The following is a 23,140-nucleotide window of genomic DNA, read 5'->3' as shown; positions in this document are numbered from 1 at the left end:
GAAGCTGTCTAGTTTAAAGGAAGTTGGATACCTGAAGTATTGAATGCCGCAAGTTTGAATTCATTGCTTCTAAATTCATTTCTAATTGCTTCTAATTCATTTTCCTTCCTGTGATTTACTGGACCAGGCATAGTTTAGCAAGCTTGTGGAAGTACATTGGTGATTGAGCTAAAACACAAAATGTCACTTACTTGTACCTCCCAGCCACGCAAAAAGGGAAAAGTATCTTCAGTAGCTATAAGATTTGCAGCAGGGAGTATTGCTCTTTAGACGCCTATGTGTGAGTTTTTTTATTGCACAGTGCTGCAGCAGAAGAATTATCAGGAGTTAACTTGACAGATATATTTTAAATATTCTTGTTGTCAGTAATCAGATATATAAAGAATGCATATTGTTAGAAAAGAGCTCAAAGAAAAGAATTAATCTGATGTTTATTATCTCTACCAAGGTTGTCCTAAGATCACAGCTGGAAAATTTGAGTTTGAAACTCAAAAATCAAAAAAAAAGAAACTGGTTAGCAAATGTACCTGCCACTGTGGCAAGGGCCATGTAAAAATACTAGAAAACAGATGCTGTTGTATGATTTTATGTTGTGAACAGATGAAGAATGGCTTGGTTTTGCTCAGAACAGCAATGCCATGCAGGTGCAAAACCAAAACTCTACCCCATGCTTTCTAAAGAGGCTTCTGGGTCATTTCTGTTCCCTCAAGTTTAGCATGGTTTTTGGACGCCTGGGTGCCAAAGCAGCTTGTTTGTGCTGGGTTGGTAGTGTGGAAATGAACCTTTAGTACTCTACAGCAATTCACAGCACATAAGGAATGGTATAGGAATGTACTACAAGACAGTTAATGAGCTTGGAGGCTTTTTGCCAGTGACACTGAGGCCTGAACACTTGTTATACAGGTGAGCAGACTGCACCTAGGGGTTGACCATCAAGGACTTCCAGTACTAAAATCTGATATCTCACACGCAATCTCGAAGCCAAAGTGGAGCAGCCCTTTTCCTTTTCTGAACAGCCTGTATGCCCCTTACTCAAGGACTGAAGGTGGGGAAATACAGCATAATATGTTCCTGAGGCCAGGTCATTACAAAGCTGTAGATTAGAAACTGTAAAAATAATAGGCCTAAAGAAATGGCACTTAAGTTAATGAAAACTAGAAGACTCTTGTCATAAGTCAGAGAATGAATCTACAGAGTAAGTTCAAACTTCATTTTAATCATGTCATCTTCTTATAAGCATTGACTGAGTGGCTAATGCAGAAAAAGAATATATTCCCAGAATTTCAGCTGTAATTCAGGTCAACCTAGCTGGAAAGTGAGCTGAGCTTTGATAGTTTCATTACTGATTTTCACTGTTTATCTTTCCAAAGATAAACCAAATCAAAGTGGAATTCTCACATGTAAAATAGGGAAATCAAAAGTGAAAAACAAAGCCCAGGCCTCAAAGAACATTGCCAGTGAAGTCATTCTGTTAGACATACACACGATTAAAGCATGGAGGGATAACGTCAAGATCATGCCCTTTATCCTGAGACTTTTGGCTCAGTACTCAAGTATGAGATCTGTTGTCAAAAACAGCATTTGCATTATTGTTTGTACTGATGCGGTCAAAGAAAAGGGCACGTAAGTAAAATTAATTCATTTTTGGTTCAGGAATTTAGGCTTTACCTATTTATTTTTCTCACATCTGGTGAGCTTACCATTTCTTTTATTTGCCACAATATTATGGCTTGGTTGGTTACGTTCTTAAACTTTGACTGTTCTGCCATCACTGCTGCTTCTCAGCGCTCATGCATTGACTTTTTCTTTGGACAAAATGCTTTGGTTGGTACGGGTTCAAGGGCAAACAGCAGGCTAATTTTTCTTCAGTGTATGTGAATCATGCTTTGCCTAAGCTCAGTGTAAATCTGGGGTCAGCTGTACTATGTGTAAAGCTCTCTTTATACTGTTGGAGCGTGTCTGCATTAGAAGTTTACGTTGGTGTAGTTACAACAGCGTAACTTCACCAGTGCAGGAGTCAGTGTAATTAACGCTGGGGGCATAACTACCCTATTGGTTTGATTCATAATGAAGACTAAAGATGGAGCTTTCAAAAGTGCTGAAGTGACTTACAAGCGCGACTTGCATTGTATTGCAGGTTGCAGATTCATTAATCACTCTTAAACCATGTCTACACACAGAGATTTTATCCCCACCAGCCAGAGTACTGTAGTCAAATGGCTTCCATTCATAGTATGGAAATAAATCTGTGATTTCATATAAGAAACTCTATCACAAGTTACTTTTTTATGGCACTTTCCTAAATAACATATGCATCCATACTGAGACAGTTGCACCTCTTGAAGTGAAACAGCACAACCCTCCCTGTGAACAAGTTCTAGTGTATTTTGATAATCCCACACCTTAACATTGTTGTTCCTTTTGCTAAGTAGTGAGGGTTTTCGATGTGATCATGTTTTGTTGGTTTTTTTTTTCAGAGGGGTGAGGGAAGAATCTATAAACCTCTGGTGTCTGAAAGAAAGATCTGAAATCACACAGCTTGCTGGTCTCTGCACACAGTTGACCAGCTCTGTCCTCATCAGCAAGTGGCACTTGTGTTAGAGGGAATCCATATCAGGTTTCAGCGAAAGGGAGACTTTTTGCAAGGAGACCATTTTATTTCTACACGTTGCTGTATTTCTGCTAGCAGTGCTAGAAAAACAAGATTATGGTGTGTATGTGTTTAATACAAAAAGTAGATTTGCTGATATAACTGTTATTTGCACTGTTTATATTCAAATGTCCTTTAAAAAAAGCATCATCAAAATTTACAGATAGTGAGAGTGTGCAAATCAGAACACTTATCTTCTTTTTATAGACTAAAATCAAATTATTCCTTACATTTTTCTCAGTTACAGAATATTAGATTGCAGTGTCTGTAAGTTACTTGCCTTTTTGAGAAAGGTATATTTTAAAACCAAAATTGAATACCACATCGAGACTTTTTAATTTAATTTTATTTTTTTATTTCTCAGCAGTCATTACTTGTCCTACTATATCAACCTAGTATGGTTCCTAATCCTACCCACGGCAGAGGAGAGTAGTTCACATCACAATCAGATTCCTAATTAATTACCTTGTAGTCTGCTATCTTAAAAATACAGGTCGAAAAATGGTATGTTAACCTTTTAATTTTTTTTTAACCTAATAAAATAACCAACTTGCTTTGTGACCTGTAATTCTGAATCTGATTGAGTTTTCAATATACTGTAATTCACAGATTTTCTCCCCTCTAGCACTAGGTTTGTATCTGTCACATGGTTTTCAGTGTTCCTAATGAGCTGTTAACAAGCTGTCAATTACCTATGCAAATGAGGCAAGCAGAAATGGAGGGGTTGCTGTACCTAGAATTAAAGTGTGCTACCTCGGATTGTTACGAAATAAATCATTTCAGTTTTAATAGCTGTCTGTGCCCATGTGGCTTGTGTCATGTAGGCACTTTTTCATTATATTATTTACCCAGCAATAAAATGCTGCAGGGGATTTTGGGGGTGATTAAAATGGGGAGGGGGAGGGGAACTTGCACTTGCAACCTGATTCTTCTGTGGTTTGCACCTTCTGCTCTTCTTGGGTTGGGGCTCCAAGGCTACAAGCTGTCAGGTGCCCTTAGCCCTGGTGAAATCAATGACAACTCAGGAGTCTAGGCCTGATCCTGCCAGAAGATTTAACGAGCATCCTTGCCTAGGTACGTAATGGAGTCGCATGAGTATATAAAATTAAATAGAGTAAATAGGAGTTGAAATATTGAATTTTAGAGAGAAGGATACATCTTATATATAATATATATTATATATATTGTATATATATATATTTTTTTTTCAGTCTCCTAAGAGCTTTCTACAGAAAGACCTGGCAGGAGAAAACTTGCAATTTTATTTGTGCTGTTCTGTAAGGAATTCTTTCCCCCTTGCTAAAGTCAATGAAATGTTGCCTTTAAATTCTCTTTCCCTTTGCTTTAGCTGCAACTGATGCTTACTGTAAAACATTTTGTGATACTTTGTATGAAGAATGTTATATAAAGTGAAATTGCATTGTATTTATGACCGGCACTATAATAATGGTCTATCAGTGTTTCCATTATAAGCCCCTATTGTTGAGGGCTTTAAAACTTACCCATAAAGATTCACTCAGGACTGCAGCACAGTGTACAAAGGATAAGCAAATCCTCTTGGCTATTTTTGAGTTATAAAAAGTGAAATTAGGAATGCAAATTAGACTTTTAGAAGTTGCCTCTCTTTTTGGTGTGTGTATAAATGTATGTATGTGTATATATATATATATACACACATTTTAAAAGGTGGTTCAGAAGCATTGTTTCCATTATTTAAAAGTGTGTTTTCAAAAAGTACCTAAGAAAGTTAATGGATTGCACTGTTTTGCACCATCGCATGCCTAGGAAAGGATGCTCGTTAAATCTCCTGGCAGGATCAGGCCTAGACTCCTGAGTTGTCACTGATTTCACCAGGGCTAAGGGCACCTGACAGCTTGTAGCCTTGGAGCCCCAACCCAAGAAGAGCAGAAGGTGCAAACCACAGAAGAATGAAGTTGCAAGTCCAAGTTCCCCTCTCCCCTCCCCATTTTAATCACCCCCAAAGTCCCCTGCAGCATTTTATTGCTGAGTGAATTTGCACACTCAGCTACCTCAGCTGAAACGTCATTGACATATGTACAGTTCTTCTGTCCTTATGTCCATTATGTTTAAGGTTCAGGAACCTGAAACTGTACACACTGAAGCCAGGAAGCCTGGGGTGTAGCAGAGAGAAATATTCTGGTAGGAAGCCAGGACGAGAGGAATTTGAGAAATATGATGACATGAAAACCAGTAAATGGAAGTGAATTAAATAAAAATCAAGAATGCCTCTTTAGAAGAGAGAAACCCCAAATAAATGGTCTGCGGGGGAATTAGTAGGCTAAATCTTTCACTGATCAATCCTGATGGAAGCTTTCTGGTCAAAATGTCAGTGGTAACTTTATTTTCTGCTGGTATGTACAATAATCCTTTTGTTCCATCTGCAAACACTAGGGGGTAAATTTTTAGCGTGATGCTTAGGGATTTAGCTGTAGGACTCCCATTAACGATAATGGGAATCATGTAGCTTGAGCACTCTGCATCGTGCTGAATATTTACCCCTCAGTTCAGAGCACTCTCTTGTTGAATTTTTAATTATATTTACAGATAAATTCCATAACCAAATATCATCAGCTCTCAAGCAGATTGTTTTATTAAAAGGTGCAGATTTCCAACTTCATTTTGAGCTGCAACCTACGGTGATTGGTTTAGCAGCTGAGTAATTTTTTTTAAGTGTCTATTTAAAAATGCTTGATTTGTCAGCTTCAGTGCATTTGCAAGACAATAAATGTTAGAAAGTGTCACACCCTGCATGCATGTGCCAGGGAAATGCAAAATGTAAATACTCCACCTTGTACTGAGCTTTCAAAAGGTGTGTCATGACACAGCTTCTCTACAAGCTCTTTCTCAGAAAGCACACCTTTGTATAAACCTGTGGTTAAAATCAGCAGTCGTATACATTCAGTGCTAGTATGGCGTAGCCAGTGTAGTTTTATTTTCATTTGCGAAGATAAATGATAGCAGCCAAGAAAGTTAGGAGATTTGCACAAGACCAAAGAGGTTGATGTAAGAGAAGATATTGGAATTCAAGAGTCCTTTGCTTCTATACTGAATAGCCTGTGCTTACACCAAAATCTAACACCAGCAGAGGCAGATATAAAAGAGGTGATATACATACAGATCTACTTAGCTCCTCCCTGAGGCACACTTTCATTGGCTTTTGCAGATCTTAATACTTGAAGTAACTACAACCAGCTCTGCTGTGACCCTGTTGAAGTCATCTGAGACATAAGAACGGTTCTGGCTGCCTTAGTTTCTGCTTGTCTGTGTAGAATGGTAGAGCTGTTCTTTGTTCTAAGGTATGGGCAAGATAAATCTCTCTTTCCAGGTGTTTTGCAAAGGAGTCTAAAAGGCTACTCAACTGGTCATGGAGGGCTGCAATGTCAGTATTTTTCTAGTGCAGCAGTTCTGAGAGCCCCTGTGACAATCCTCAGCTGCTGTCAGCAAAGATGTTATGAGCAGGAGCACAAGCTGTAACAGCTTTATAGTGCCACTCGTGCCTGCTTTGTTTCACATGTTGCTTTGGCTTGTGCCAAAGGACTGGACTGACACAGAACAAGTCCAAGATCAAAAAAGCACAAAGACGTTTTGAATGAGTCTTGTTGCCCCCACCAATTTCTTCCCAGAAAATGATTAGTTGTCCTCAGTTGAAACTGCAGTTTCAAAGTGTGCGTCTATAAAAGCATGCTTGCACAGGAGGTTGTCTTTGAAGATTTTTTTTTTTTTTGTGAATGGACCCAAAAAATCTATAAACTTAAAGTTGCTGTATCAATTAATGCTCACGAACTGCCCTTGTGAAAGTGCACACCTTGGTTCCTTCGGGATGTGTGATGCTTCCTGTGAAGAGGTGACTGCATTAAAAAAAGTGACTTGAATGCAGAGCCCCTCCCAGGATATGTTCTCTTTTTATCCACTCGACTCATACTACAGCTACCAAAAAGTTTGGATAAAACATGATGCTTCATCACCCTTTCCTCACTGTTGTCATTTTGGGCAAAGAAAATATGCTGTCAGTAAACAATGACCTAGCACTATGTAAAGTTTCCAGATGTTATGCCTCTGCTTGCCCCCAGCATTCGGGTTTGCATTTGAACAGTTCCCTCCCCACTCCAGAGGGACTGGTGGGGCAGCCACTTGACTTTGGTAGAGAAAAAGTGAGCCCAAATCTCCATTCATGGCAGCAGTCTTTAGTCAGCATTGATTCCCTCTCAAAGTCAGTGGCAATCCCCTTCATGGTCAATAGCCTGAGATCAAATCAGAATATCCTTTGAAAAACAATGAATAGTGATCAATCTGTCTTCCCACTGCTGGTGACTGGCAGGACAGGACAAGGGGAAGACCTCCTTAATATTTCCCCCAAGAAAACTTATGTTAATCTTATATCTGAATATATAGCCTAATCCTAGTATTCATATCTCTGCCCTCAGTGATCATCAGCCCATCTCTAATGTTTCTTTTGTTCAGAAAAGGTAAACTCTTCTTACTTTCCAGCAGCAGATTACACAAAGGGAACTTTATGGTATATATTACACTCACAAAGCAGTTTTCTCCATCTTGCAATCACTTTAAAAAAAAAAAAAAAAAAAAAAACTTCTTATCTCATCTTCCTTCCTGCATGAATGTCTGAGATAATCAATGAAGTTCCTGTGTAGAGAATAAATTGAGCTCGAATGGCTCCTCTTAAACTGTACAATCAAAGAAAGAGGAGGTTTTCTGCTGATGATTTTGATATTCAGTTTAACTTTCTTCGCCAGGCTGTCAGCTCAGTGAAAGTGAGGTCAATCTGACCACACTCTTCCTAAAGGATCCTCTCCTGAACCATCTGCTTGAGTATACATCTCCTGACAAATCAATGGCAGAATCGAGAGGTATGTACTTTGCACAGAGACCTGGGGGCTGATTGTCCTTTGCTGTGCATCTTGCGTAGCCATTGAGCCATTGAGTGCAGAGTGGGCGTAGGATAGTGCCTGAAAACAATAGTAATATTTAGCATCTGTGTCCCAGTGATGTAAATGCCTTCCTGAAGATGCAGGACAACAGAGATGCAGGCTTCTGTCCTACAATGCAAAGGGACGTAGGTCGTAGAAATTGTTGGAGGGGGGTAAGGGTACTCACACACAAATACAGAAGGCAACTTTCTGTGACAGGGTGGTAAATGGATGGCATTTTTAAACTAGGTTTCTGGAGTTGCTGATTCAGAAATCTGAGTCATTTGCAGGACAGATGTGAGGAAGTAAAGCACTAAGCAAAATACAGGAGCTTACAGAGACAAAGAAACCTGCTTTTCGCTCCTTTAGGGTAATTTTACGTTTCTTGGCCACGTGCTGGGCACCCAATTGCAAGCTCTGGGTAGAGGCTGTCTTGCTGCTGTGATGTTATAGTATGGTAGGCTTGGTGCACAGGAGTAACACAAGTGTAACAAATGTGACTGATTCTGTTATCCCCTCCATCCCCATTCTTTTGGTAAATTATCCAGATCCAGTCACATTTCTCAGGAGTGAATAACAGTTGTTTCAAACAATTCAGATTTGTCCCTAGGGTTACTGCCCTCACACATTTACCGGTACAGCATTTTCTTGCTCAAGATGAGAAGGGAGCTTACAGAGGAGCAACAAAACTCAAGGGCAGAACTGGAGTGTTGGAAAATTGGTTAGCTGGAGAGATTTCCTTAAAATTCACACCCAATGTCACTGAATCTGTGCCTTCCACTTGGGCCTGAGAGGTTTTGTTAGTGAATCAGATGCATCTGTTCACGGACAAACCCTTGTCCCTCATCCTCCCCCTCTCCTCCCATAAGTTCTCTTCTGAGTTGTCTGCATCCTGATGTGAAATGAGGTGGTATGTATGAGAATAAGGGTATTACATCTTGGGTAATATCCATTATGTTGCTCTCTATTAGCTCTCAATTCTTGGGAGTGCATTACTGCATTATTTCTTTTGTGCCAATGCTATTCCATCAAGGCCAGTGCTGGTTTACTCAGTTGTATCAATGATTTCTTCTAAGACAGCCTAGACAATATGTTGTAATATATATTATACTATGTGATTTTTGAATCAGCCTTGCAAATGTATTCTAAAAATTTTGCAGCTCTTCAGACAAATCCTATTGTCCATCACTTATGATGTCTGATTAGCAGAAAACAAATAAGAGGTAGTTTTTATCCACACAAAAAAATTGCCTGACTGAACACGATTCTTCAGGGAGTTTAGGAGTGAAAATTTTTGTTATGACCCATATTGTAGAAAGCTTTTCAGTTGTCTTGTAAAAGAAGAAACAAAATACATTAAATAATTTGGGAATTGTACATGTTACAATACAAAAATGTCAAAAAGTTAAATGCGAATGGAAACATATTTTCACTTACTCTGAATTACAATTGTATTGAGATAATTTTTTCAGCTGAATAAATGAATTAAACTTTATTCCCTCAAATTTAAGACCATTAAAATAATGCTACATTTCTCTTTTTTGAACATATTTTTAGATAGCTAAGATCACATTTCTGTTCGACAAATGTTGCAATTTTTAAAAATAAAGTTGATATTTAGGAACATTTTAAAGCTTTTGAAAAACAGTTTCTTACCATGCTTATTTTCTTCCCAGGAAAAGTTGTGGTTGCTGCAGTTTCTAAAATTTCTTTTGTGTCCCGTATTAGCAGTGAATGATGCTAATGTCCAGCTATTTTTCCTAGCAATGTATATAATATAGCCCTATATAATATTATATACTCACTATGAATGGTTAGTGAACCTCACTAACCCAACATATCTTAAGTCAAATGAAAGGAATGGCGCAATCTGGGCTGTGTGTAGCTGGGTTGTCACTCACAAGTGGAGAGGGCAAGGCTGTTGCACACAATTGTTGCACTCCCAGCTCCACTTGCACCACTTACAGCTGCCTGGGAATTGTTCTGGTTTGCGCCAGATAACCTGGTGTGTGTAATACGGTAGCTGGAAGAGGCTGCAGCACATTGTTTTTCTCCTACAGAGAAAAGTGCTGCCAGCTTCCTGTGGGGCAGGTGTGCTGTGCTCCAGCTGAACGCTCCTGGGGCTGCCTTGCACCCACTCCCTGCACAGAGGCTCTGTGGTGGAGCACAAAGGCAACAACCTCACCGATGGCTGCAGTAGGGTGGTAAGAGAACAGTGTTGGCAATGTAGAAATGGTTTTTGCTAATTGGATCAGAAATAAACTTTTTGTAGTCACTCCTAGTGTTTTGTAAATAATATTTGATGGCGACACTAAACGAGGCTGATGTGCAGGACTCCGGCACTGTTCCCCATTGATGGTTGTGCTCCACCCCTCAGTGCTGAGCAGATGAAGTTGAGGAAGCTCCCTGCAGTCAGAGTCCTGACCTCTCATTTTGACCACTCAGCCTACCCGATATGCCTTTGTGGTGGGGACACCATTCTACTCAAAGGCAGAGCTCCCCTGCCTTCTCACACTGATTTTTCACGTTTTATTCTGTAATGGCCAAAATCACACTGCAAGTTTATTTGGGAGATGAAAGTTAAGAATGGAAGCATATTTGAGGCAAGAGAGAAAAGAGGGGTAGGAGAGAGGACAGATACTGAAAGGATTAGTTGAAGAGCAGGAGGGATGCAGGACATTTATCAGAAAGATGAAGCTGAAATGCATGTAAATCCAGTTAACAGCTTGAAAACAGGTAGCTACATTAAAGGGAGTGGAAATAAAGTCAATTAGTGGCAGGAGGCATTAGTTGAGGGTGTCAGCTGGTGAACGGTGACTAATTTGATATAGGCTAATCACATAGTTTGGCTATTTGATTACCAAATTGAGATCCAAATGCCGCTCCTTCCAGGGCAATCACTTCAGTTAAGAGGGTAGCTGGAATCATTGAGAGATTTGATCCATTCCTTAATTGAAATTAGTTTTAAACAGCTATGACATATGTGATCTAAAACATAAGGAATAAATAGTTGCTGAGACACAGTGTGAAACATGGCTGCGCAGGGAAGCTGAGGGTGCAGCAGGAAGGGCCGTGCAAACCTGTGAACGTGTGCATGGTGGTTTACGTGCACGTGTGTGCCAAGAGTGAGCCTGTGCAGACACTTCCTTGTCTGCTGTGCTCTGAGCTGGGGGATAGTCTCTGACCCATGCTCTATTGACACTTGCTCCTATTTGGATGAAATAGGTCAAGAATGCCATGAATCAGCTCCTTTCTTGATAGCTCACCAGTGGAGAAGAGCTAAAACACATCCGAATTTGGTATGTGCCATGCACCTGTTTGTACAAGGCTGGGCAGCATCTTTGGCTTTGTTTACGGTCTGGCATTAACAGGAATGGATGGTTGGGAGAAAAGCAGAGGAAACAGGAGACATATAAAGTGATTTTTTTCTGACAGTCAATGGTTTTGCAATTTCCTGAATCAGAGGTTATATCCAGACTTAAGAAGCTATCTCTCACGAATTTATCTAATCTTTTTTTCCAAATCTATTGGTGTATTTGGCCTCTTATAATCATCTCACAGAGAAAATTGCACAATTATGTGCTCTGTGAAAAAAAAAAAAAAAAAAAGAAAGAAAAAAAAAAGTCTTCCTCTGCTGTAAATATGTTGTTTGCTCATTTTGTCAGGTGCCCCTTCTTTCTGCTACTGTAGGAATGGGAGAAATCAATGGCTATGTACTTCCTCTGGGCCATTTGTGGTCTTACACATCTCTGTCAAGTCCTCAACCACCCATCTTTCTCACTAAAACATGTTAATTTTCATATGTATCCTTTGTCCTTAGCCACGCTGCCCTTCACTCTACTGTTTTCTAGCTCTTTTTAGACTTGATGGTCTGGAAATATTTTTCAGGATATTGTTCCCTCTGCCTTGTCTGCCCATCCAGTCACTGTTGGTTATATATGTGCTTCAGGAGGAAGGGCTTCCAGTGGAAGACAGCTTCTCCAACTCTTTTGCCATTGCTTTCCTGAAAGAGTTTTGGCCACTGTGGAACTTACCTCAAGGCCGGACACAGCAAAAGCTCTGCCCAAGTCATAGGCATAATTTCTAGTGTCTGTGATCTATCAAACGGAACCACAGAGTATAGTGTGCATCTCCTTTAAAGGGCCTATCTGCTGTTACTTTGTGTCTGTAATCATTCAGGCCATGATTCAGCAAGAAGTTGCCCACCATTGTGCAAATAAACAGCCTCAGTGAGATGCTCTGAGTTAGGCATGTGCTTAACGGTTCTGCTAAAGTGACGTGAAACCCGACGTGATCTGCTAAACCACTGACATGAAAGGTAGGCAAGGGAGCAGAAAGGTGGGAGAGTTTTCATTCCCGCTTTCTAGCACATATCATAAGGGGGGACAAAGCTAAAGTGATGCTCTACAGAAACAGCAAATCACCCTCTAAGCATCTCCATGTATAAGGTTGCTGCTCCAACTTACACCAGAGCTGAAATGCAGTCTACGTTCTTTCTCTTTTCAGGTAGGGATGAATACCATCCAGGAACAAAAGAACAAGTGAATAGAGTGTCCTAAGCAATTTTTGCAAAGAATATACATTTTTAAGTTGTTCTGGAGATGATAAGGATTGGACCTTAGCACCAGCAACCTCCAGCAGACTGCAATGGCTCTGCCTTTAATACACTTCCACCCCTGTGTGTTATACAGCCATAATACTGAACACATGAGGCAGACAGCTGCCCTGAGGCATTCTCTGTTAAAAACTTTCATATCACAACGGAACTGAATGCACCATTATAACACCACGTCTTCTCTTCTTCACTGTAAGAATTGTTCTGAGAACCAGGCAATGTCATGGAAATGTTATAATAGACACATCCAGAATATATGGGTGAGTTAGTCATCCCCAGTGATATATTTAAGCTGTTTCTTCTACTATACATAGAGCAGGTTAAATATAATTAACAGTGGTCAAAGGGTCCTTTTACTTTACATACTTTATGAATGTATTATCTCAATTATCAGGAAGAAAAAAGGAAAAGTGTATTTCTCCATATCTTCTGGTACAAGCTCCTCTAAGTCATTTACATCACAACACGATTTTTTTTTGCTCTCCAAGAAGCAGGAATATTTTCTCTCTCCCTAAATCCCATAATTGTTTTATTGCTACATTAAAAAATGTAAATAATCATTCCCCTCCCCATAATAAATTAGATGCAACCTGTCTAGCTCTGAAAATGAACATTTCAATATCTTCAGACACACAATGACATCATATCAATATTTAAAATCATTTTATGCATGTATTCCAGGTTGTCCAACTTCATTAAGGGCATCCATCAGCCCTCCGGCTACAGTGTATTCCCATTGGAGTTGTAGGCCTCAGGCCCTACCAAACAGAAATTTAAACTAACTTGCCTTTTTAATTCACATTATTCTCAAATATTCTCTTTTTTTACCCCCTGCCATGACTAAGGCATTTAGACCTGGCTATGATTTTGTGCACAGCAACATTTAACAGACAAAATCTCCATTTTTATGTCAGAACTTGAGTACATGAAAATAATAATCATTCCCCTTTAATTTCCCTCCTTCTCTTGCCACATCCATCCCTATTTTCTGGGTGCAATAACAGCTTTGCTTCTTTTAATGCTGAATGCTAAGTTAATAATTAGAGCTACAGCTTGATAGGGATATGGGGTTGCTGGATTTTTATATTTAAAAATTTACAAACATTTGAACAATATTAAGTTTCATTATATTTTTCTCTCTCTTTCTCTTTCCAAAATAATGAAAAAAAAAAAAAAGGGCAAAAAAAAAAAAACAACCCTACTCTTGATCTATTTTTTATACTGCTGAGGATGCGCAGCATGAATATGTATCCTTGCTAGTGGCATCAAATACTGTTGTATTAGTATAAAACTTTTTTTCCTCACAAACAAAATAAACAACCTTCCCATTGTTCTGCTCTATGGGATGGCTGTGGATCTGCTCACCAAGATGTTTAATGACCTTCAAAATTCCAGAGTAAAACTTTCAGACACTACACAGGGCTGGAAAGAGAAAATTGTGATATCAAAAAACTTTCTTTGCCATTGGTCACACAGTGTAGATATGACTGCAGGCTCTGATTTATCCTCCCAGACTTATGTGGAGAAGATTTAAACATCCTGCATTTGTTACAAAAAAGGATGGAAGCATGCAAAAGTAGCCAGGTTAATATAATATGATTCTGGGGATGGAACAAGCCTGGAAGAGATACTGGGCGCTGAAAATGTAAAAACTAATGTAATATAGATCAGTGTTACTAGGTCTTCTGTCCAAAATGTTCTGACCATGGCCTGCCAGTGTACATGGCCAGAATCCTGAAAGGCATATACTGATGGATTCTGGCCCATTTGCATCCAAAAAGAAAAGGTGAAAGAAGGAGGAATTAAAAGAAAAGGAAAAACAGTAACTGCAAGTTCAGCTTTTGGATACTTTTTCCACAAGTAGCATTTTTTTTTTAAACCACTGTCATCCTCAATTTTCTTCTTTCTGCATCTCTTCCCTCTCCCTCTCTGCCTTGTTCCACTGTTCCTGCAGCCACTTTTTTTCTTTATGTCACTCCAACCCTCTCCCTTTTTACATTTTTTTCCTTTGGCTTTCACAGCCTTCTGGATTGAAGACCTCTCTTAGTTACAATGCAATGCTGACTGTCAGAGTAAGGGAATTTCAACCTTCTCCAGTTACCTGGGGTTCCTTTGGATGTAGTACAAGTAATCATTGGCTAAGTTTTATCCTTCTAGAGAGAAGCAGGTCTTGGGTATCATTCCCATCCAGTACAGCTGTGAGGATCAGCTTCTCATAGGCATAAACCCACAAAAAGATTCAGCTTCCTAAGGCCAAAGTTGGCTGTCTGAAAACCCTGGTCAGCTCAAGGCAAGTGGAAGCAAGTCAAGGGCTGCCATAAAACCATACCTTACCACAGCTAAGAAGCTGCTTGAAATACTCCCACTGCAGCCCAGAAAGCTCCACAGTGTTTGCTTGTTTGTTTTAAACACAATTATCATCAGACTCACTCCTTTAAAAATACCCAGGCAAATGTTCCATTCTTCAGCCATAGGTTGCTCTGAGTCATTTTGTCTCCCATTCCTTTATTTTATTATTTTATTTTATTTTATTTTATTTTATTTTATTTTATTTTATTTTATTTTATTATTTTATTATTTTATTTTATTTTATTTTAATTTTATTTTATTTTTTAATTTATCCTTCTTGTGGTGGAGTGTACTGGGCCAGACATGCACAGATTCACTTATAGTCTTCATCTTGAGGGCAATCCTAGAAAAGAGTAATTCTGCTTGTGACAGCCACGCAGTCAGTAAAGTCAGTCTGGAGTCTGCTAGTTCCCTCTCCACAGTCACTAGCCAACCTGATTTTGGAAGAGGTAGAGCTGTTTGAGGAATTTATATCCTTTGAAACTACTGGCAGATACTCTGCAATAAATGAGTTGGTGTTCTTCCTGGAGATCATGTCGCAGTGTGGCCCCTTCTCCACAGACTCCAAAGCAAGCTGTCCTTGCAGCCAGAACCTATTCTCCTGACTTACTGGAAGGACAAGATAATCCTAATATTTTCATTGTCTGGCAGCTTCAATCTGCAGATAGTAAAAAAGGAGAAGGAAAAGAGAAGATGTTTGAGACAGAATGCCCTTGACTGTTCATGTAGATCCCTGAGAAGGGTTATGGTGGTGGTGTTGAGAAGACAGTCAAGATTATAACTCTGGGCACTAAGCTATATAAATAATAATAAACACAGGAGATGAGAAAGGGAACGGAACATGTGAAATGATCACAGCAAGTAACAGGATGTAAGAAGAGGGTTTTGAAAACAGAGCTAGGAAGGAATAGAATCACTGTCAGAGAGAATGAAGAGAGAAGGCAACAGATAAAGAAAAAGAGATGTAGGGAAGGGGCAAGCAGACAGGCAAAGAACAGAGAGGAGGAGATGCAGAAATACAAAGTAATGAAAAGAAGTAGAATACTAGAAAAAACAGATCCAAAATCGAAGCTAAGTGAGAATAAAGAGGATGGAAAAGAAAAGAAAATGTCAACAAGAAAAAAAAAAAGGACTCAATAAAGAAATACATGTATAAAATCTGTTTAAAAGTGAAAAAAAAAAAAAGAATGATTCTATGGAGATGGAGAGAGAATGAGATTGGGAAACAAAGGGAGACTTTCTATTTTGTAAAGTAGTAGAAACTTATGCATAAAAAGGGCTATATACAACTTCTTATTACTGTCTATTATTTATTGCTCCTTTCTCACTGGGCAATCTACACTGCAATGATGATACAGCTATGTCCAGGCCTTAGAAAAGGATTGAGCCACTTATGGTACAAGTTTAGATAAAGAGGTCCATTTTTATGTTTGCAGACAGACTCCTATTTTTCTACGCAGCTGCTGCTTCCTCATAACTGAGACCTGTGTAGTGCAAATGAAAGCAGTTTTCTGGATGAAGCAACCTTTTCCTCAGAGTCTTGGGCTCCACATCCACTCCCTGCCAGGACAGGTGCATCCCACACAGGTAATACCCATATCAGTTATTTACAGGTTTCTCTCTCTGCAGTGCCAGACTGCACTGTGTCTGGCTAAGACCAATGCTTTTTACTCTCTCATTTTCATGAACACATAATTCATTCATAAATTTTTAAAGGAAAAAGAATCATTGTTTAATGAACTTAAACAATGGAGCAAGGGAAGAAAGAAAAGAAAGTATGAGTTCCTTACTCCCTAGATTTATGACCTGCATAACTCCAATCATTGTGTTATTTAGACTGCCTTCGTATTTAGCCAACATTAAATTTGTATGCTCCCACATGATTGTGTTGCTACTTTTATTTTTTGATCTACACTGCTGGGATTCTCTGAGGAAACATGATGGTCAGGAGGAGGAGGGGAGGCGAGGACAGCCATCTCAAAAATGAGGTGGATGCGCCTTTCCGGCTCTACGCTGGTTGCACTCAGGCAGGTACAAGCTGACGGGAATCAGTAGTGGCAGCCATGCGAATGAGGTCAGAGTTGGTTCCTCTGTGGCTTTTTTTTTTTTTTTTCCCCTTCCCCAAGCTCTCTGAAAATGTGGGTGTGCATGTTAAAACTGCCCTATGAGGCAGCTCTGACAAGTGGGGCTGCCTGGCACCAACGCAGCACATAATAACACGAAGCATTTGGCAGCGTTACAGGGCTAATCTTTACGTAACTGTTCCTGAACAACTTCTTTAGTGTACTGAGCACAAACAAGCTTTCCATAAGCCTTTGGCTGCATGCAGATTGCCGTGTGTCACCTGCTCCTCTGCTGAGCAAACACTAACTCTGATCAAGGCAAGGAGAACCTTGTTCTGCATTTGTAGCTGACTCTCCCTAAATGACCTAAAACACCTCAAGGGTGTTCATGAACCAGAGGCGCACTTGTCACGAAGGTCCCTTTTAATAGGATTTTTCCTCATAAACATGGATGTACGCAGGAAATTATGTTGTAGATTGTTTTTGGGAGAGCTGTGGTAGAATGGTTTGATTTTTCAACAGTTGCTCCACTGTGGGCTAATGAAGAAGTTATGTCTTTTTTAGTTAAGACACTGATATGAGACTTTGGGGACCTGGAATTGAAATAATGTTTCATTTGTTCTACCCTTTGCACATTTTGTCAGATGTCAATGTAAGTTCTTTACCGTCATCTCCTATGGTTTTGTTACCTACTTCAATGGGGCCTGGTCTCCATTAATACTTTTGTGCTGCAGAGAGCAACACCAGGCCACAGGCCGACAATAATGAGATTAGGGTGAGGAAACAGACCAGAGCTTCCCAAGCACCTGGTAATGAGGCTTTTGCTCTTTTAAAAAGGCAACTGAGTGCAAACTTCCCCTCTGGCAGGCAGAAGAGGAGCGTCTCTAGCTGCCGCCCCGACCCCAGGTACCGGGGCCTGCCTGTGCCACTTCCCCACAGCAGCACTTCTCCAGCCACGTGCTCTTTTCACTCTGCATTGCATAGCCACAACACATGTGCTGCCGCACAGCAGAACCATGTAGCAAATACATAAAAGTGTGTACGTTTCCGAGTGCTGGAAGAGAGCCCTAATTTTGCTGGCAGCGAGGCCAACTCTTCTCCTTTCTTCAGAGTGAGGCCCGCAGCGTTCGTCAGTCCCACAGCCATGAACCCTTCCCAGATGCTTGCTGGTGTGGCTGTGGGCCGCCAACCTGCGTGTCCGCCCTCGGTGGCCTCGGTGTGAGGGGACGGAGATCCTGGCAGGCTCCTCTCCTCGCCGTGTTCTCCCTTTCATCTTAGCTCGCAAGGAAGTGTTGCATACCGGGAGGGAGGCAAAGCAGAAGGGGTCTGCCAGACCTGCATATTGCAAAGTTGTGAAATTGGTTTTGGAATTCTGAGCTTTAAAAATAATTTGGGTTGTGTGGGGAGGAGTGAGAAGGGGGAGATCTTCCTATTTGTCTGCTAGAATTTCGAGTCTAGCTTCCTGGGGATATGTTTCCAAGTTTTTCTCATCAACTGCAGGGACTAGAAAATACACTCTCATGTTAAATGAAAGCTGAAATCCCCCATAGTCCTACACACTGAAGATCTAGAGCTTTAACCCTGACTAAATCACAACAAAATCTTTAGAACCAGCCCATGCAAGATGTCTTGCACCAAAGGAAGAAAAATCTATACAAAAATGTTGTTAAGCAGTTGTGGGCAAGTGCAGCTGTTAAGGGAGCAGACACTCAGATGCAACCAGGAAGGAGGAGAGGCATTTTCTGTGATGTGAAGGAAGTTCATATAGCCAAAGGTGAGGAGACAGGGTCACCATGTTCTATTCCCAAAACCATACTGTCGCTCCAGCAGTGTATTGATTTGTGGATTTCTGCATAGCATACAGACCAGGTCAGAGATGTCCCTACAATTCCTTGAAGGTATGTTTTTTTTTTCGTTTTTTTTTTTTTTTTTTTTTTTTTCCCCTTCTTCTCTTGCCTACGTTCTTTTCCATCTCCCTTTTACTTTCGGTGGCTTTCAGGGCAGGGGGGTGAGGAGGTAGTGTTATTATTTTAATTATCCTCGCCCGCCCGCCCCCCCCCCCCCCCCCCCCGCTTTGTTTTGCATAGGGTTCAATTTTTAAATCATTCATGAGTTTGCCTACTATGATAGAATGCTTTTTGATTCACTTCCAAAAAGAAGTGCATGCTAAAAAAAAAAAAAAAAAAAGAAGCTGAAGTACTCCAGTAATTTTAAATTGTTCTGCATAGTGCATGCCCAGACCTCTGATTCTTTCCAAATGCAATGCTTCACTTTTTATTTATTTATTTATTTATTTATTTATTTTAAGAGCACTTCATTTTGGAAGTGAATAGGGTGCTCTGGGCACGGGCACTGTAGACCAATTTAGATTTCCTAGATTGCTTCAATAATCTGAAGAGTACTCCAGTCATTTTTAACTATTCTCCACCACATGCCTGCAAACCCATTCATTTTTGTACTGAAGTGACTATAGTTAGGACAAACTCTGCTGTTCATTTGAAATTGTTCCATTCTCCATATCCATAGACCTCAAATTCCATTACAGAAACTTAATACAACATTTTGCTGTAAGAACACATTACCATTTCATGGCATAACATTACTGGCCAGCCTTTTTTATGTGTTGCTCCTTGTTGTTTCAGGCAGGGCCATGTCACTACTGCCAGTTTGCTGGAGGAGACATTCCCATAATTAGTCAAGCCATTTTTTTTTTCAGTGTTTCTGTGTTCAGCCCTGAGATTTAATTTATTTTATGTCTTTTTAATCCACAGATCAAAACGCCTTTTGGCACATATATTTTATTTCTAGTTTTGGTAGGGATTGAAGTGCATCATTAAATATCTCACAGAGTATCAGCAACAGAGCAAGGAAATAATAAAACACAAGTAATGTTAGTCCATTTCCTCCTTCCTGTGGCACTCAGCTGCACTTGTATCAAATAGGGTATGGCACTTCCCAGTACTAATACTATTGTATCTATACTGTTACTTACTGCTTTTCTTCAGGGAGTACTTCTATTTCAAACACTATCCTGAAGAGAAGGCTCATGATCTGTCCTGTGAGGGTTTCATGCCCTAATTCCCTTCCCTGCCTTTACCTTGCATATATTAAAAAAAAAAAAAAGAAAAAAAAAAAAAAAGAAAGCCCTTATTCTTAATTCATACTTCTATAAAAGACTGTCTGCATTTCTAAGAAATATGAGCATCTTGTTCCAGGGAGGCTCTATGCTGCCTTAACTAATTAAAGCTTAACAGTAGGGCAGTGTTATGCTATACTTTGCAGTCCACCTAATGTCTTACTCAATCATGATCCAGCATTAAAATTATTAGAAGGAGGCACGGTTGCATTGATCTGCTGCTGGCATAACTTTTTGCTATATGAGTGTCCATCTTTCACAAGAAACATTAAGAGGACATGGAAGACACGTGAACGTGCTCTGGATTACGACCTCTGTGGCAGTCCTGTGCTGCTCCTGGGGAAGCAACTGCCCCGAGGCTGGTTTTGCAGTCTCTCTCCCACAAGGACAGGCTTTGGTGATGCTTTGGCAACTCTGTTGCTGAGACACTATAGCTAAAATAAAGCTTTCTTTTTTTTTTTCTTTTTTTTTTTCTTTTTTTTTTTGTCTCACCATTTTTTAATTTTTTTTTTTCTGATGGAGGTGCAGACCACTATGCATTTTCAGTCTTGAAGACCAAATACTTGTGGCATGAATTAAAGAATCTTCGGGATTGCTATATCATGCCCCTGAGAACACAGCTGGAGCTGAAACTCAGGTTCCAGAAACTGCCCAAAGTCAGTTCCAGTTTGTTTTGCTATTTGCTTCAGCTGAATTTTGCAGTTTTCAATTGCTACTGACAATTTTAATGAGAAAAACAAAACAAAACAACAACAACAACAAAAAATTATTGGAATATGAGTAATTGATGGACAGTGAAAAATATCATAAGCATAACAATACTGTTTCCACTTAATAATTACTGATGCAGCCTGCATAGGGAACTCATGCTGTTTTCAGGAATCTTGCAGGCACAAGGTTAGTTCTTCTGTGCCAAATGCTCTCTTTTCTTGCCTTACAGAATTTCTTTCTAAATGTAATGTTTGAAAGAAAGAAGGAGCTCCAGGGGCAAGAGAGAAGGTGAATCCTGGGTTTGAACTTGTGCAGTGTTAAGATTTCAGCCAACGATACCGTTTCCTCTCCATGTCTGTCCCTGCTTTGTTGGGAAGAGTATGCTGTTTGTGAGATCCCACCTTTTGAATGAAATGTTAACTTGTCCTAGCCACTTAGAGAAACTAAAGGTCTCACAGCTGAAAGAGTGGTATCTTAATCAACTTCTGACTGGGTGATTACATTCTCCCTACTTATATTCCTTGAGATTTCAATTGGGTACAATCTTTTTCTTCACTTACAGTTATCCTTTTTTATGTGTTAAGTGCTTGCTCTGTTTCACCTCTGATGGAGATGATTTTTAGAAGTAGCTAAAGAACTTTCATCATCTACACGGAACTTTGTGCTCTTTTAGGAAGAAAGTCTCTAATATATATATGTTTTACTGTGTTGCTACAATATTATGACATGAATAAGAGGGACAGACACAGGAGAATTATTTCACATAGTTAAATTAATTTTGAAGAAAAAGTATTTTTTTTCTTTTTCAAATAATTCTTCTAAAGTTAGATGATGGGTAATAGTTGTTTAGTCAATTTCTCATATAAATATTATGATGATGTTGTTTTAAGTTCTGTTTCCCACCTTTCTACTTTTAAGATTAAAAACACTGTTTCATAAACAAAACTCAATATTATTCCCTTATGCTTAGCTTTGCAAAACTTAATTCTGCTTAAATTTACCTTTTTCAAAATGCTAATGTAACTCCATGGGCATCAGTAGTTTTCGTATTTAACTCAAAAGTAAACGAAGCATCATTATAGGCTAGAGTTTCCTTCAGAAAGTTAAATATTAAGGCAGCATTTGCTAACATATGTCTTATCATTCATCCTCGCACCTGTCCAGTTAGCCGTAGATCCATCCAAGCATAAGATATAGTGTAGGAGGATTCAATTCTGCAAGGTTAAATCTTCAGTTAAATGAACCTAAAGTGGCTTGGGGTGGGTCTGGCAAGCTATCCCACTGAGAAATAAGTTAAAGAAAAAAGAGAGAGGAGGGGATAAGCATATATCCATAAGGCTATGTCTACAATCTGGAGAGAACTCTGTGTATTTCGTGCTGTTTTACTTGTACTCCTAAGGAAATGGTTTATTTTTGAATCTAATTTGGTGGCGTTTAAGGATGTATATATATAAAATAAGAATAACCTCAATCTACTCAGTAGAAATACATGACTGTAAATCTCCTATGCAAAATAAGAATCAGTCCTTAGATCTGTTAGCGTTCCTGAAAGTATCAGTAAGATTCAAACTTCTAGGGGTCAAGTAGCAACCTCAATATAAGGAAAGAGAGGGTGCAGCCTTCTGATTGCTTAGGATTCTGCAGAAAGACAGAACAACTGCAGAAAACTAATCAGCTTTAACGCTTCCAAAATGCCTGTTTTTTAAATGTCTCTTCTCTTATCAGAATAGCACCTCCAGTTTCTGTTTTTCCCCATGTGTGTTCTCTATCTCTAATTATCTCTATACCAGTTACTGGGTAATGGAACCAAATGAGAAAAATGTGCTGGAGTCTGTGCAGACATTAAGGTGTTTTTTTGTTGTTGTTGTTGTTGTTTTTTCTACAGGGGAATGGTTTAAATGTTACCATGTCACTACTGGTTACAATATGGAGTTCTCCATAGTGCATGTCCTTGGAGATATTCCAAACCCAACTGGACAGAGCCCTGTGTAACCTCTTCTAGATGATGCTAGTTTGACCATGGGGTTGGACTAGATGATGTCTAGAGGTCTTTGCCAACCTCAGCGATCCTGAGATTTGAGGAGTGTTAGTGTTGAGAGAGACAAATCCAAATGGTCATATGGAAAGCATTTACTCACTTTCATTCTGACAGGCTGTGTAAGTTTGGATGGAGATTTCTCAACGAGTGAGTTCAGCTACAACCAGAAGTACTAGGAGACATGTGCTGACCGTGTCTATACAGAAATGGCCCCATGAGCAGCAGGGGACCCAGGAAGCTAGAGGTCAACAAGGTAGCTGTTAACAAATGCTAAAAAGAAGGGAAGCAGGAAAAAGGAGACAATGGGGAGCTAAAAGCCCAGTTTGGGAGAAGGGGTCTGGATGCAGGGAGGTGTTATGCATTGCCAATTCTCCCAAGCAAGTCTTGACTGCAGAAAAATTGGGAATCATTGGTCCGTGATACACAGGCTTTGTTGGCTGAGCTCTACCAGGGGAAAAACATATATTGGAGTCTTTTTTTCTTCAGCTACCTTTTTGAGTGACATAAGCCATGCCAGCAAAGGGATTCTTGCATCTATACAGAGGGTGTTGCTGGCTTATCTGTATCAATTAAGGGTGTGATTTTTTTCATGCTTGTGACTGAAACAGCTTTGTCAACAACACTTTATAATT

The 23,140-nt window shown here is 39.7% G+C and overlaps 1 long non-coding RNA gene across 1 annotated transcript in view; it reads left to right on the top strand.

Annotated features, from left to right (window-relative positions):
- Nucleotides 1–15,936: 15,936 nt before the first annotated feature.
- LOC121071385 overlaps nt 15,937–23,140 on the top strand; it is an 84,522-nt gene continuing 77,318 nt past the window's right edge. Inside the window, exon 1 of the long non-coding RNA XR_005820559.1 lies at nt 15,937–16,147. This is a non-coding gene — a long non-coding RNA (uncharacterized LOC121071385). The remainder of the gene's footprint in view (nt 16,148–23,140) is intronic.

Source organism: Cygnus olor, chromosome 5 (genome assembly GCF_009769625.2).
Source record: "Cygnus olor isolate bCygOlo1 chromosome 5, bCygOlo1.pri.v2, whole genome shotgun sequence".
Taxonomy (NCBI): Eukaryota; Metazoa; Chordata; class Aves; order Anseriformes; family Anatidae; genus Cygnus; species Cygnus olor.
This window is presented reverse-complemented; position numbering and strand designations above follow the sequence as displayed.